Source organism: Emydura macquarii, unplaced genomic scaffold, assembly GCF_026122565.2.
Source record: "Emydura macquarii macquarii isolate MOO-44397 ecotype Brisbane River unplaced genomic scaffold, CSIRO-AGI_Emac_v2 contig_2676, whole genome shotgun sequence".
Taxonomy (NCBI): Eukaryota; Metazoa; Chordata; order Testudines; family Chelidae; genus Emydura; species Emydura macquarii.
The window spans coordinates 32,714,353-32,728,581 of record NW_027132813.1 but is presented as its reverse complement, the minus strand read 5'-3'; positions in this window follow the sequence as shown (position 1 = coordinate 32,728,581).

Sequence of the window (14,229 nt, the reverse complement as noted above, 5' to 3'; positions counted from 1 at the left end):
CGGTACTCCAGGGGGTGCCTGAGCTGACCCTACGGGGCTTGCTAAGGGGAAAAAGTTCTGGGAATCTGTGCATGGGGAGCGCACACACCTATAATGGAATGGATATGAGCAATCACTCCAGGAGAGAACCAGAAATTATTGTAATGTCATCTCATGCATTACTAAGACACTCATCACTGTAGTATCAGGGTACCCATTGCATAAACTAGTGATGCATCAAATTCTAAGAATGGGAGATAAATTTTCCTTCTCTTTCTGTCCAAGCTGCTCTCTCACATCACTGTCCATTATTTGTATTATAACTTGTAATCATGTAACTTTTGGAACAAGGCAGCTAATGCATTAATGATCCATATGTTGAATTATTGCTCAGCCATAGTTTGAAGAAGTGCTGTTCAGACTCCTACTAGATTTAGGCTCAAAGTCAAATCGAGGGTAAGGTCTGGCTCGTGTTCAGGTTCAGATTCCACAGCACTGAAATTTAGCAAACTGCTTTTATTTTAGGCCATTCTGATTTAATTTCTGAACTGCAGCCTCTGTTCAGATTTACAGTCAGTCAATCTAACAATCATAGAAATGTGGGGCTGGAACACCTGGAAGGGACCTTGAGAAGTCCTCAAGTCCAGTTCTGAGGCAGGACCCAGTAAACCATACCATCCCAGGCAGCTATTTGTCCAACTTGTTCTTAAAAACCTCCAAAGACAGGGATTCCACAACCACCCTTGGAAGCCTGTTCCAGAGCTTAATTGCCCTTATAGTTAGGTTTTTCCTAATATGTAACTTAAATCTCCATTGCTGCAGATTAAGCCCATTACTTCTTGTCCTACCTTCAGTGGACACGGAGAACAATTGATCACAATCTTCTTTATAGCAGTCCTCAATATATGTATCAGGTCCCCTCTGTCTTCTTTCTCAAGACTAAAGTTGCCCAGTTTATTAACCTTTCCTCATAGATCAGGTTTTCTAAACCTTTTATCATTTTTGTTGTTCTCTGGACTCTCTCCAATTTGTCCACATCTTCTTAAAGTGAGGCACCCAGAATTAGATGCTGTACTCCAGCTGAGGCCTCACCAGTGCTGAGTAGAGTGGGACAGCTACCTCCTGTGTCTTGCATACAACATTCCTGTTAATACGTACCAAATAGAGGTAAGAAATTGTTTTCAGGCTCTCTGCACAGGTACTATGGCAGAGAACGATTTGGGAGACACATCTGAGGGAATGGATCAGGAGACCCTGTAGATCAGAAGGCATGGGATGCATTGTCCTAGGGATGGGGGTTCCATGACCACCATTCCCAAGAGGAAGAGAAGAGTGGTGGTGGTCAGGGACTCCCTCCTATGGGGGACAGAGTCATCCATTTGCCGTCCGGACTGGGAAATTAGAGAAGTGTGCAGCTTGCCTGGAGCTAGGATTCAGGATGTGACGGAGAGACTGCCAAGACTCATCAAGCCCTCAGACCGCTACCCCTTCCTACTTCTCCATGTGGGCACCAATGACACTGCCAAGAACGGCCTTGAGCAGATCACTGCAGACTATGTGGCTCTGGGAAGAAGGATAAAGGAGTTTGAGGCGCAAGTAGTGTTCTTGTCCATCCTCCCTGTTGAAGGAAAAGGCCCAGGTAGGGACCGTCGCATTGTGGAAGTAAATGCCTGGTTACGCAGGTGGTGTCGGAGAGAGGGCTTTGGATTCTTTGATCATAGGATATTGTTCCAGGAAGAAGGATTACTAGGAAGAGATGGGATTCATCTAACAAAGAGAGGGAAGAGTATCTTTGCAGAGAAGCTGGCTTACCTAGTGAGGAGGGCTTTAAACTAGGTTCGATGGGGGACAGGGACCTAAGCCCGAAGGTAAGTGGGGAAGTGGGTCACCACAAGGAAGCAGAAGGAGGAGGGTGCAACAGGGGAGGCCTCTGGAATTGCACTGAGAAAAGGCAATCAGCCAGTTATCTCAAGTGCCTATACAGAAACACAAGAAGCCTGGGAAACAAGCAGGAGGAATTGGAAGTCCTGGCACAGTCAAGAAACTATGATATGATTGGAATAATCGAGACTTGGTGGGGTAACTCACACGACTGGAGCACTGTCATGGAGGGTATAAACTGTTCAGGAAGGCAGGCAGGGGCGAAAGGGTGGAGGAGTTGCACTGTATGCAAGAGAGCACTATGATTGCTCTGAGCTCCAGTATGAAACTGGAGATAATCCAGTTGAGAGTCTCTGGGTTAAGCTTAGAAGCAAGAACAATAAGGGTGATGTCGTGGTGGGTGTCTGTTACAGACCACCAGACCAGGACGACAAGGTAGATAAGGCTTTCTTCAGTCAACTAGGGAAAATTTCCAGTTCACAGGGTCTGGTTCTCATGGGGACTTCAATCACCCTGACATCTGCTGGAAGAGCAATACAGCAGAGCACAAACAATCCAGGAAGTTTTTGGAGAGTGTTGCAGACAGCTTCCTGGTGCAAGTGTTGGAGCAACCAACTAGGTGCCGTGCTCCTCTTGACCTGCTGCTCACAAACGGAAGATTTGGTAGGGGAAGTAGAAGTGGGTGGAAACGTAGGCATCAGTGACCATGAGATGGTCGAGTTCAGGATCTGACAAAAGGAAGAAAGAATAGCAGGATATGGACCATGGACTTCAGAAAAGCAGACTTTGACTCCCTCAGGGAGCTGATGGGCAGGATCCCCTGGGAGGCTAATATGAGGGGGAAAGGAATCCGAGAGCTGGCTGTATTTTAAAGAAACTTTATTGAGGGCCCAGGAAAAAACCAACCCAATATGCAGAAAGAATAGCAAATATGGTAGGTGCCCAGCTTGGCTTAACAAAGAAGTCTTTGGTGAGCTTAAACACAAAAGGAAGCTTACAAGAAGTGGAAGCTTGGTCAGATGACTAGGGAGGATGGTAAAAATACTGCTCGAACATGCAGGAATGAAATCAGGAAGGCCAAAGCGCAATTGGAGTTGCAGCTAGCAAGGGACGTGAAGGGGAACAAGAAGGTTTCTACAGGTATGTTACCAACAAGAGGAGATAAGGGAAAGTGTGGGCCCCTTACAGAATGGGGGAGGCAACCTAGTGACAGAGGATGTGGAGAAAGCTGAAGTACTCAATGCCTTTTTTGCCTCTGTCTTCACAGACAAGGTCAGCTCCCAGACTACTGCACTGGGCGGCACAGAATGGGGAGGAGGTGAACATCTCTCAGTGCTGAAGGAACAGGTCCAGGCCTATTTAGAAAGATTGGACATACACAAGTCCATGGGGCCAGATGCAATGCATCCTAGGGTGCTGAGGGAGTTATCTGATGTGATTGCAGAGCCATTGGCTATTATCTTTGAAAGCTCGTGGCAACTGGGGGAGGTCCCTGATGATTGGAAAAAAGCAACTATAGTGCTCATCTTCAAGAAAGGGAAGAAAGAGGATCCAAGGAACTACAGACCGGTCAGCCTCACCTCAATCCCTGGAAAAATCCATGGAGAAGGTCCTCAAGGAATCCATTTTAAGGCACTTGGAAGAGAGTAAGGTGATCAGGAACAGTCAACATGGATTCACCAAGGGCAAGTCATGCCTGACCAATCTGATTGCCTTCTATGAAGAGGTGACTGGCTCTGTGGATGTGGGGAAAGTGGTGGCCGTGGTATACCTTGACTTTAGCAAAGCTTTTGATACAGTCTCCCACAGTAGTCTTATTAGCAAGTTAAAGTATGGGTTGGATAAATGGACTATAAAATGAATAGAGAACTGGCTAGATCATCAGGCTCAATGGGTAGTGATCAATGGCTCCATGTCTAGCTGGCAGCCGGTCACAAGCGGAGTTCCCCAGGGGTCGGTCCTGGGGCTGGTTCTGTTCAACATCTTCATTAATGATCTGGAGGATGGGGTAGATTGCACCAAGATGACACTAAGCTCGGGGGAGTGGTAGATACCCTGGAAGGTAGGGATAGGATACTGAGGGACCTAAACAAATTGGAGGATTGGGCCAAAAGAAATCTGATGAGGTTCAACAAAGACAAGTGCAGAGTCCTCCACTTAGGACGGAAGAATCCCATGCACAGCTACAGATGGGACCGACGAGCTAGGCAGCAGTTCTGCAGAAAAGGACCTGGGGGTTACAGTGGATAAGAAGCTGGATATGATTCAGCAGTGTGCCCTGGTTGCCCAGAAGGTTAATAGCATATTGGGCTGCATTAGTAGGAGCATTGCCAACAGATCGAGGGAAGTGGTTATTTCCCTCTATTTGGCATTGGTGAAGCTGCATTTGGAGTACTGTGTCCAGTTTTGTGTCCCCCACTACAAAAAGGATCTGGACAGTTGAAGAAAGTTGGAGAGAGTCCAGCAGAGGGTAACAAAAATGATTAGGGGGCTGAAGCACAAGACTTTTTTATGAGGAGAGGCTGAGGGAACTAGGCTTGTTTAGTCTGCAAAAGAGAAGAATGAGGGGAGATTTGATAGCAGCCTTTAACTACCTGAAAGGGGGTTCTAGGGAGGATGGAGCTAGTAGATGACAGTGGTAGTAGATGACAGAACAAGGAGCAATGGTCTCAAGTTGCAGTGGGGGAGATGTAGGTTGGACATTAGGAAAAAGTTTTTCACTAGGAGGGTGGTGAAGCACTAGAATGGGTTACCTAGGGAGGTGGTGAAATCTCCATCTTTAGAGGTTTTTAAGCTGTGGCTTGACAAAGCCCTGGCTGGGATGATTTAGCTGAGGTTAGTCCTGCTTTGAGCAGGGGGTTGGACTAGATCTCCTGAGATCCCTTCCAACTCCAATATTCTATGATTCTATAAATACACTCCAGATTATTAGTCGTCTTCGGAACGGCATCACATTGTTGACTCATGTTCAATTTGTGATCCGTTACTACCACCAGTTATTCCTGCTAGTCTTTTTCCATGGCTTTAGTTTATTTTTTGCTTTTGAGTTTTTTCTTCCTGTTCCTGCATAGATTGAAGTAGAGATTAGATCTGTTGTTTTTTCTCCTGGAGGAATCCTTCAGGCCTGTCATGGAGCTTTGGGGACTTCCACTCTCCTTTCTTAAATGCTAAGTCTCTTGGTCATACACCCCTTTAGCACTGTCTCAGCAGAGGAGAACTCTGAAACAAAGAAAATACTCTGAATTACATAAATGCTATTCCACAATGAGTCCATAGGGGTCACTTCTGTGTGATACAAGGCAATCCTCCATCGGGGTTGACCTCACGGCTTTTTCTGCCTCAGTCCTAGCAGGAGGAAACAAGAGGTCAGAAATCAAACATAGGCTTCCTGCCAGAGTGATAACACCCAGAGGCCAAAAGCTTGGCCAGTATAATGCATTTTAAAAGGGAAGCATTACAAGTAGTTTAGATGTGTTACAGGAGTATGACTAGGACATAAAAGGGAAATTTAGAAACAAATTGCGTTAGCTAGAACACCCATTGATGATCTTTGTCAAAACTGTTGCTAATCTGATATTGGTTTATTCTGTTTTATTAAATGGAAACCCTTAGGAATAAAAACAAGTAACACTTAGTAAAGTAGGTAGATTAAATAACCTTCTGTGTAAAATAACTACCCTACACTGACTACAAGGCCCAAATTCTGCCCTCAGTTACATCAGTTCAACTCAATTGACCGACGGCAAAATTTAGCCTATGATGTGTACAATATAAGGGGCCAAATTGATCCCTAGGGTAGTTCAGTGGAGTTAGATATGCTCAGTAAGGATGGAATCTTGGGAGATTTTAGTTGCTAAAATCTAAGTCTCCATTGAGCATACGCAAACTTAGGGTTTTCAAAAGCTTATAACTTGGACTGATTTTCATGCAACTAGCAAAAGGCACATCCCTGACACAAAGGCCATCCTCTGCCAAATTTCAAGTCCTTGCCCCAAAACAGGGGGGTACTAGATGGCATAATTTTTTAACATGGACAAAATAACATATTTTTCTCTAGCCTCATTCATGAAATGGCTGAATCATTTGTCTGAAACTTAAAAAAAACAAAGAAAAAAAACAGCCTGGGGCAGACAGCATGAAAAGTTGCAGCCCCAATGGTTAAAGTTTTGCAAAGTTGTAACTGAAAACAGGGTCTTATAATGGGTAGTGTTGAAAAACCTTAATAACAGGCAGTGCTGCCAGCCCAACCTATACAATATTTTTATATATATATAATTCATCCCCAATGTAAAATCACTTCAGTCAACAGAATTACACCAGGAATCATTTGACAAAACAAAGGTAGCTTGTGTATTTGATTTACATACCTGTTCAGTCATTTAATGTAAAAATGAACTAGACAACAGGTTTTTTAACTCATTGTGAAGTTCATATGTGATTAATCTGGTATCTGGACATATTTCTGTTAAAAGCTAACATATTAGTGTGCTCAAGTGACATGTCACATATGCTAAGTAAATTTCTTCATATCTGTTGTGTAAACTGAATTACACTAACTGCACCTACACATTCAGCACTACTTTGCTTAATTTGCATAACAAACAAATCTTACAAACTATGTGCACACTGTATGCTCACCAATTAGGCTTTCTGGTTTTTTGTGTCTTTCAATCTCGAAGTTGGTCATTCATAAAAAAAAAAAAAGTTGTTTTTGCTGGCATTGCAAAGAAAAGCTGCTAATGAAGGAGCAATGAATGGTCTGATTGTGTTGCTGTTTGTATAGTTGTACCTTCATTTGCATCAGTACCAGGCACAGATCCCAAGACTCATTTTGCAGTCTTCAGTGCTCTTCTTTCCCTCCCCCACTAGAACCAAACAAGTACATTTATCATTGGCTTCAAGAATAGAGAACAAGATGATTTCCTTTCTCTTCTTGTATTACTGCAACCTACATGCATTAGAGTGAAAATACGTGCTCTGCTCCCTGTATCCCACAGATCTCCTGTCTCAAATTACAGGTTGATTTTGCATTCTGTTACCTGTTTGAGAACATGCAACACACATTGCAGGCTACCTCCATACCTTCCCTTGGGAACATGTAATGAATCCTCTCAGAATGTGCAGCCATTTACTGCTGCAGGGAACTGAACTGTTCTTTATAATGTTTCTGTGATAAACTGCACTGTACTGGATGCTGTAAAACAGACAAGTGCTGACTAATTCAAACCTGAGGCCCACAGATTCACACTGCAGTACAAGCATTCTTCACTAGGTCAATCTCCCCTCCTCAATGCAGCAAACGAGTGTATATGTTTTGTAGTTCGCAAGTCACTTCTTGGATCTGGTGTTGTCTCTGGCTCTTCCTGTTGTTTTTCTGTCATTTGAATTTTTTTTCAAGCCTCATAACTTTTTTTTTTTTTTTTTTTTTTTAAAGAATGTAGTCCTCTGTTTTGTGTGTGTGTGTTCACGGAACAAGCCTCACTTCATTGAATGCCAAGGAGAGGATAATGCAATTGCCCATTAGATTTGTTTGCATCTTTTTCCAGGGTGACGGTTTAAGTCTGCTGATTACAGATGGCCTTTGAAAACTGACAACACTTGTTGTTATGCCAGTATATGACTTCATCTGTGTGACTCTGCATGTGATTGCAGCTTTCTTCCTCTTCTGCTAGCCAAGAATGTTTCACAGTTTCCAATTCAGTGGTGCAAGAATAACGGAGGATCCCTTTGCATAAAAGAATTAACAGCCTGAAACTGCTCTGCTGCTTGTACTAGGAGACATTCAGAGCTGTAAAAGGCATATTATTAAAATCTGTCTATTTGGGTTTTTTTTCCCACCCACTTTGAAGTTAATTTGAATGAACCTGTAAAGCATCTTTATAACTGCAATACTGTATGCAATAAAGAGTTTTCTATTCTGTTTACCATTCTGTCTGTTTTAGGGTTCTATACTGCCCATCATGCTAGTACCTGAATGCTTGCCAGGTACATTATTCTCTTTCCCTAGCTATATGAAGTGCAGCTTTGGGTACATACATAGAAATCTTTAAAAATTTTCATTTTGGCTATGGTGGGAAACCTTTCTCAAAAAGATGATCAGATATTAATCTCCCTTGGCAATTTGTTTTACAGCTGAACTCACTTGACTGAGAGTGCTTTATCACCAGCTCCCATGCAATTTTTAAAGACCAGGATGGAATGCATTGCCCTAAAAGAGCACAGTTGTATTGGTGATTCATAGAGGGGAAAGTGAGGAATGTGAAAGTCAGTGAGACCTGTGCCCCTAAGTGCTTTTGAAGATCACACCTGTGGTCTCTAACCCCTGTAATGAGCTGGTCATCTCTTAGTCTTATCTCCATGCTGTGCCCCAGTTCAAAGCCCAGTTGCAAAGTATTATTAAGGATTTTGGCAGGTATAGCATGTTGTTGGAGCTTGGTTGTGTCTACGTTCTCACTGGTTTTGTGCTTTTTGACACAAGCCTATCTCTAATCACAAGTAGAATAGGAGATACCTGTAAGCTGCTTGAACTAAGTGTAATTAGTTACTGGCCCAAAACACTCATCACATTATTATTGTTGGTAATGTACTAAAATGGAGTACCTGGTTAGAGCTGGGTGCACCAGAATGCTCAGGTGACGGCTGGACTCCTAAGATACCTGTAAGTGATGTTATGTAAATATTTTCGGACTAGTGGTAAGTCACGTGCAGTTACTATAAACAAACTCTTTTATACTGCAAAGTAGAAGCCTGTTTTACTGTGATCCTAATCTTTAGAGTCTCCAACATCTGCCTCCCAGACTGTTCAAGCTCCCCACCCAAGTATAGCATGGACTTTTTCAGTAGCTGATATATGAGCAGCTGCTGTGTCTGCTACAGCGACTGCTAGTGCAAAGCCCTTCACAGTTCTGGAAGTGGCAACGCAGGCATATCTCCTACCCAACAGATCCCAAAAGTAACTTTTTTTTTTCTTTGTGACATTGTTACCTGTTCAAAAGTGCTGCTACTGCTCTTGCTGAGGAAGAATAAGTGCCAAAGCTGAGCTCCTGCTCATAGTGAGTATTAGAAGCAAGCATAGATATTATTCAGGCCCTGGGCCTGTGCACCCAGAAATATTGTGGAAATAAACACGAGTTGTTAATTTCAGGTTTTGATGGGACTTGTCTTTTCATTTTGGCGGTTCCGATTAAAGTGACCATTATTTCAGCACCTAGACTGCATTAGCAAGTGCAAAACAGCTGTGTTCCATCCCCACCTAACCGCTGCACAAACCTACTTGCCTATGTACTCTTAAAATTGCATGTGATTATTATAACCTATGGAAGAAAGTAATTCTATAAGCAAATCTGAGAAGCAAATGCCTTTCTTTGTCATGAGTATCAGGTACAGAACTCATTTTTTAAAAATTATTTTTTACTTACAATTATACAGTGTATAGAGAACATATATTCCCTATAGAGCTTCATACTAATAGGCCAAGCATTTCATGTAGTCTAATGACTGATTTTTGAGCACAGATGGAGCAGCTTTTAATTCAGTGTGCGCACTAAACTTGTTTACTGGTGTAGATAGTGGCTCAGCCACAGCCAGGGTGGTGTTTGAGGTGCACCATCCTGGTGGAATCTCTAGGAGGTAGCATGACCTAGAGAACAGCAGCATTCTTTGCAGGGCAGGAGTGATACAGCCATGGCCCTAGTCCTCCACTTTTCCACCCCTTTTGCAGAAGATGTGTAGACAGTAGTGAAGCCCTATGCATCCCATGCAAAAACTCCCTTTGGGCCTAACCCCTGAGTGTAGAGCAGGAGGAGTGTGAGAAGCTACTTGCAGGCCCAAGTAGGACGAATAAAGGAGCCTATTATTACATTTATATATCAGGACTACTGTACCCACTGGAATAGGATCAGTACACATAAGAACAGGCATATTGGGTCAGACCAATTGTCCATCTAGTCCAGTATCCTGTCTTTCAACAGTGGCCAATGCCAGGTGCTTCAGAGGGAATGAATAGAACAGGTAATCATCAAGTGATCCATCCCCTAGTCTGCTATAACAATACCATATCTTGCATGCATCTCTTTTTTTCCAAATACGCTAATGTAAATATATAATTTACCTTCCAAAATTTTCATCCTGTGCTAACTGCATTGAGGGTCAATTGGCTGGTGTTGTCTTCTCCAGTTGACCAAAGTAGGGTGACTATTTTAAAAAGGTTAAAAATAGATCAGCAGAGTTTCAGGAAGCAAAAATCTTCTTTAAATAATTACTATAAAATAAAAAGTAAAGTTCCAGATGATGCTGATACAAGTTTTCAGGAGTACAAGATCATGATCGTACAGTACTGCTTCTATAAATCCACTGTCTTCAAAATTTCTAAGAATGTTTGTTTTTTAAAATGCAATCTTATGTATTAAGACAAAAGTCACCAATGAAAATATCAAAATTAATATAACTTCTTCATTAAATAGGTTTCATATATTTATCCCTTAATCTGAATGTTTTAAAAGATTAAATCAGACCAGAGAAGATTACTTTTCACTTTAATAGTGGATACTGTGGGGCAAATTCCCACAGCAGCCAAAGATTTAGAGGAACTGCATAAACTGAAACATTCTGTATAAACAATTTAAGAAACTTCCTGAGAGATTATGGGTTTGGATTTAAGATTGATCTGAATCCATATATATATTAAAAAATTACCCATTTGGATGCTCTAAATAACAATCAGTCCATTCACCTTTTTGCTATGCAAATACATCTATGAGTGTAAAACATGGTACAATTGATTTCTGAACCTCTCACTCCACCTGTGGCCCCATGAGCTCCTTCTCTCCAGCACAAAGTCCTTGGCATCTGGCCTATTTTCTGTCTTTCAGTGCTTCACCCTTTTGCCATATTTGTTTCTTCTCCTTTCCCTCACTGGGTTTTTCTTTTGCATATAGTTTTAGAAAGAGAAGTGAAGAGCTCCTGTGAAATGTTACCATGACATCAGGAAGTATCCTAGTATTGTACAAGGACCTGGTAGTGCTGCCTGTTGTTAAGGTTGACCAACATTTTCCATTATAAAACCCTGCTCCCTGTTATCAGTTGTTTATAATTTTGACAAACTTTAATTATGTGGCCTGAAATTTTGTATGCTGGGCGTATGCCTTATGTTGATATATATATATATATATATATATATATATATATTTTTTTTTTTTTTTAAATTTCAGCCAAAACGATTCTGCCATTTCTGAGAACGACCTTTTTTTCCTTAGCATTGTTTTATGTTAAAAAATTCTGGCAACCTTTTTATTTGAAAAATTCTAGCAACCTCATGCTTTAGAGTAAGGAGCTGAAATTTGGCAGGAGAGGTTGGCTTTTGTGCTTTTCGATACTCTTGTGGAAATCTGCCCAAATTTGGCTAAGTTATAAGCCTTTGGAAAACTGCAGTTTGCCTGTGCTCAGTAGAGACTTTAGTAGCTAAAATCACAGAAAATTCTGTCTTCACTGAGCATGTCAGTTTCCTCATAGCTCATATGTGTGACCAGACTGCATGCACCATCCCCACAGAGCAACTGTGCATGCTCCATCCAGCCCAGGTCTGCAAGGGTGAAGCCAGACTTTCCTTTCAATTGCAGACCTCAGGTGCTATGGACCAGAGCAGTGGGCCACTGGAACTAGGAGCAGGGATCCCGTTTCTCCTGCTGACTCAGTGATCCCCCGGCTGGAACCCAGGCAGCATGGAAGATGAAGCTGACTGATTTGAATGCAGAGGGGACAAGAGCTGAACTAGGGGGAGGGAATAACTAAACCAGGAAAAAGAGTCCAGTGAGACTTGGGCTGGAGGGAGGGGGTAAGAAACTGTGACTGGTAGTTGTGCGGGAGAGGCCTGGAGTGGGAGCTTGGCATGGAGGGTAGGGACTGGGACTGATTAGGCAAGGAGCCTGGAGCTGGGAGGCAGAGACTGGGACTGACAGACATTTGGTTAAGGGTGGGGCTGGGGGAAGCGGAGTGAGTAGGACAACATAGAGAAGGAAACTAGGATTAAAAACCTGTTGGTAGGAGAATGGGGCGGGGGGGAGAGAAGACAGATTTGACGAGCTGGGATGCATTGGGAGAAGTGAGACTAGTTATGCAAAGAGGATGGAGCCTGGTGGGGAATCCTGAGATAGGATGAGGATCTTGGGGAGGGAGACTGGGACTGGAGGCCAATGGGGAGTGGGGAGAGACAGATCAGGTGAGGAGCTGGAAGGGGGAAAACTAGGACTTGCTGGGCAAGGAGCCTGGGACTGGGATGAGAAGCTGAGGAGTGGCGATTGGCATTGGATAGCCAAGGAGAAGGGGACTGTGATAATGAGCTAGGAGTGGAGAAGGCAATTGTGGGACAGGGCAAGTTGGAGGAATGGGGCATGAGAAGTGATGCTGTGGGGAAAAGGGCAGAAGAGTCTGTCCCCACTAGAGCACATACCCTTCCAGAGCCTGGAATGGAATCCAAGATTCCTGAGGCTTGCCATTCCTCTGTCAGTGGGTTTGTCATGGATATTTGCTGACAGCAAAGTGTATCATATGCCCTTCTAGGGCTGGTCCACATAGATAACAACCTACTATTGCTATCCATTATTCTGTTAGCTGAAGCACCAGAGATCTGTGCAATGGATATAAAGGTTCTCACTCTGCTGATGAACCATGTGGGTATCAATAGTTGCCATAAGATGACATTTGTTTTTTCAATTTGCTTTTTTTAAAACCTAGGAAATTACTCACAAAACTCTCTTAAAGAACATTATTAAGGTTTCAAATCAAGCACTTTAAAAGTTCAGAAATGCAAGAATTAAGGTTTCCTGTGGAACCTTAATTTGACCCTCTAGTGCATATGCATAATGATAGTCCGGATGCTGACATCTAGCATGTGACTCTGTAATTACAGACTATCAGAGGTAATGATGAAGGATTTGGGTGTAGGATCTGACCATTGGTTTGTGTGACTGTTGGGCAGAGCTAACAAAGTGAGTGGAGGCTGTGATGAGAGGTTTACCAGATCTAAATACCAGAATTGCCTGGCCCTGTACACAGAGAAGCAGATGGACACTGCAGAGTTTCTGCCTTGCTGCCAAGGGTGGTAAGGAGGAAATAAGGGATGGCTGAGCCCACTCCCTTCTTTATACCTTCTGATGGGAGGCATGAGGACATGTAGGGCATAATTATGCTTCCCTCCCGCACAAGCACTGCTGGCCAAAATAATCCAATCTTGCATGCATGGAGCTCATGCGCATCAGGAGGAATCTTTGTGGACAACCACTTGAAGAAGAAACAAAACTTACATGGCAGAAGTTGGATTAGCGGAATGGATACTGCACCCACAAATTCATTAGTAAGTCAATTTGATGGGCTGATGAATGACCTCTTTGCATCTGGAAACAGCAAATAAAGTTCTCTGGGTGTCAGGATCTGAGATGTGAGATGGTGAACGACCTCTTGTATAGATAGGAAAAGTCTCTGCTATTTGTCTTCACATTTTCCACTGCTTCTCAGGACAATACAAAAGATAGGAAGGAGAAAGCAACAGTAATACTTTTAATGGCTTTTTTGGTTGTAGAGGCTATGGCTCTCAGGCTTGCTTAGTCTAGCATTTCTCTCAGAGGAGGTCTGCTGTTGCAAGATCAGTCCTCCATCTGGAACCAGGCAGGATCAAAATGAATACTTGGATGAAGTGATTCCTCTCATGGACCCAAAAGAGAAGTCAACAAATAGTTGACCAGTTATTCTACTGGTTGGTGCAAAGTTCATAGTTTAGCTAACATGTTAAACAAGTAAAATATAGCCTTCAGGTCTGCTAAGAGAGCTTTTACTGTGGGTGTATAAGTATCCAAGCAAAGAGTATCTCAGCATATTCAACAAAAGGAAATTTTGTATAATTTCCAATATTAAATGCTTCCTTAGGGAATCACCTCTTATTCCAAACCTACAAGGTCATAGAGCATGACCTCGGAACCTCCATTCTGCTCCTATTCAGCACTACCGGGTTGAAATCCTTCAGGAGGTGTTGTACTTCATATCCATTAGAGTTGACGTCCCATGGCTATGATCTCCAATTAGATGAGGGGTTTATATTTGAAATTGGGAGCTTTTTCTACAGAGACCCAGTATTGTACTTTTTAATTCATACAGGTCGTCTTCACAACTGTCATAACAGTTGTCATAACTGTCATTTCCCTAAATAAATTTAAGGCATATTCTTCCTTTTGCTAAGCATCCAGTCCTTAAGAGCACTGATGGTCTCAGGGCAGAGTAATCCTGGCTCTTGTACTGAGAGCTGCTAGATGACCACACTGCCATGAATACATAAATTCACCAAATTTTGCACATCTGTCATCCAGTCTCAGCCAATGA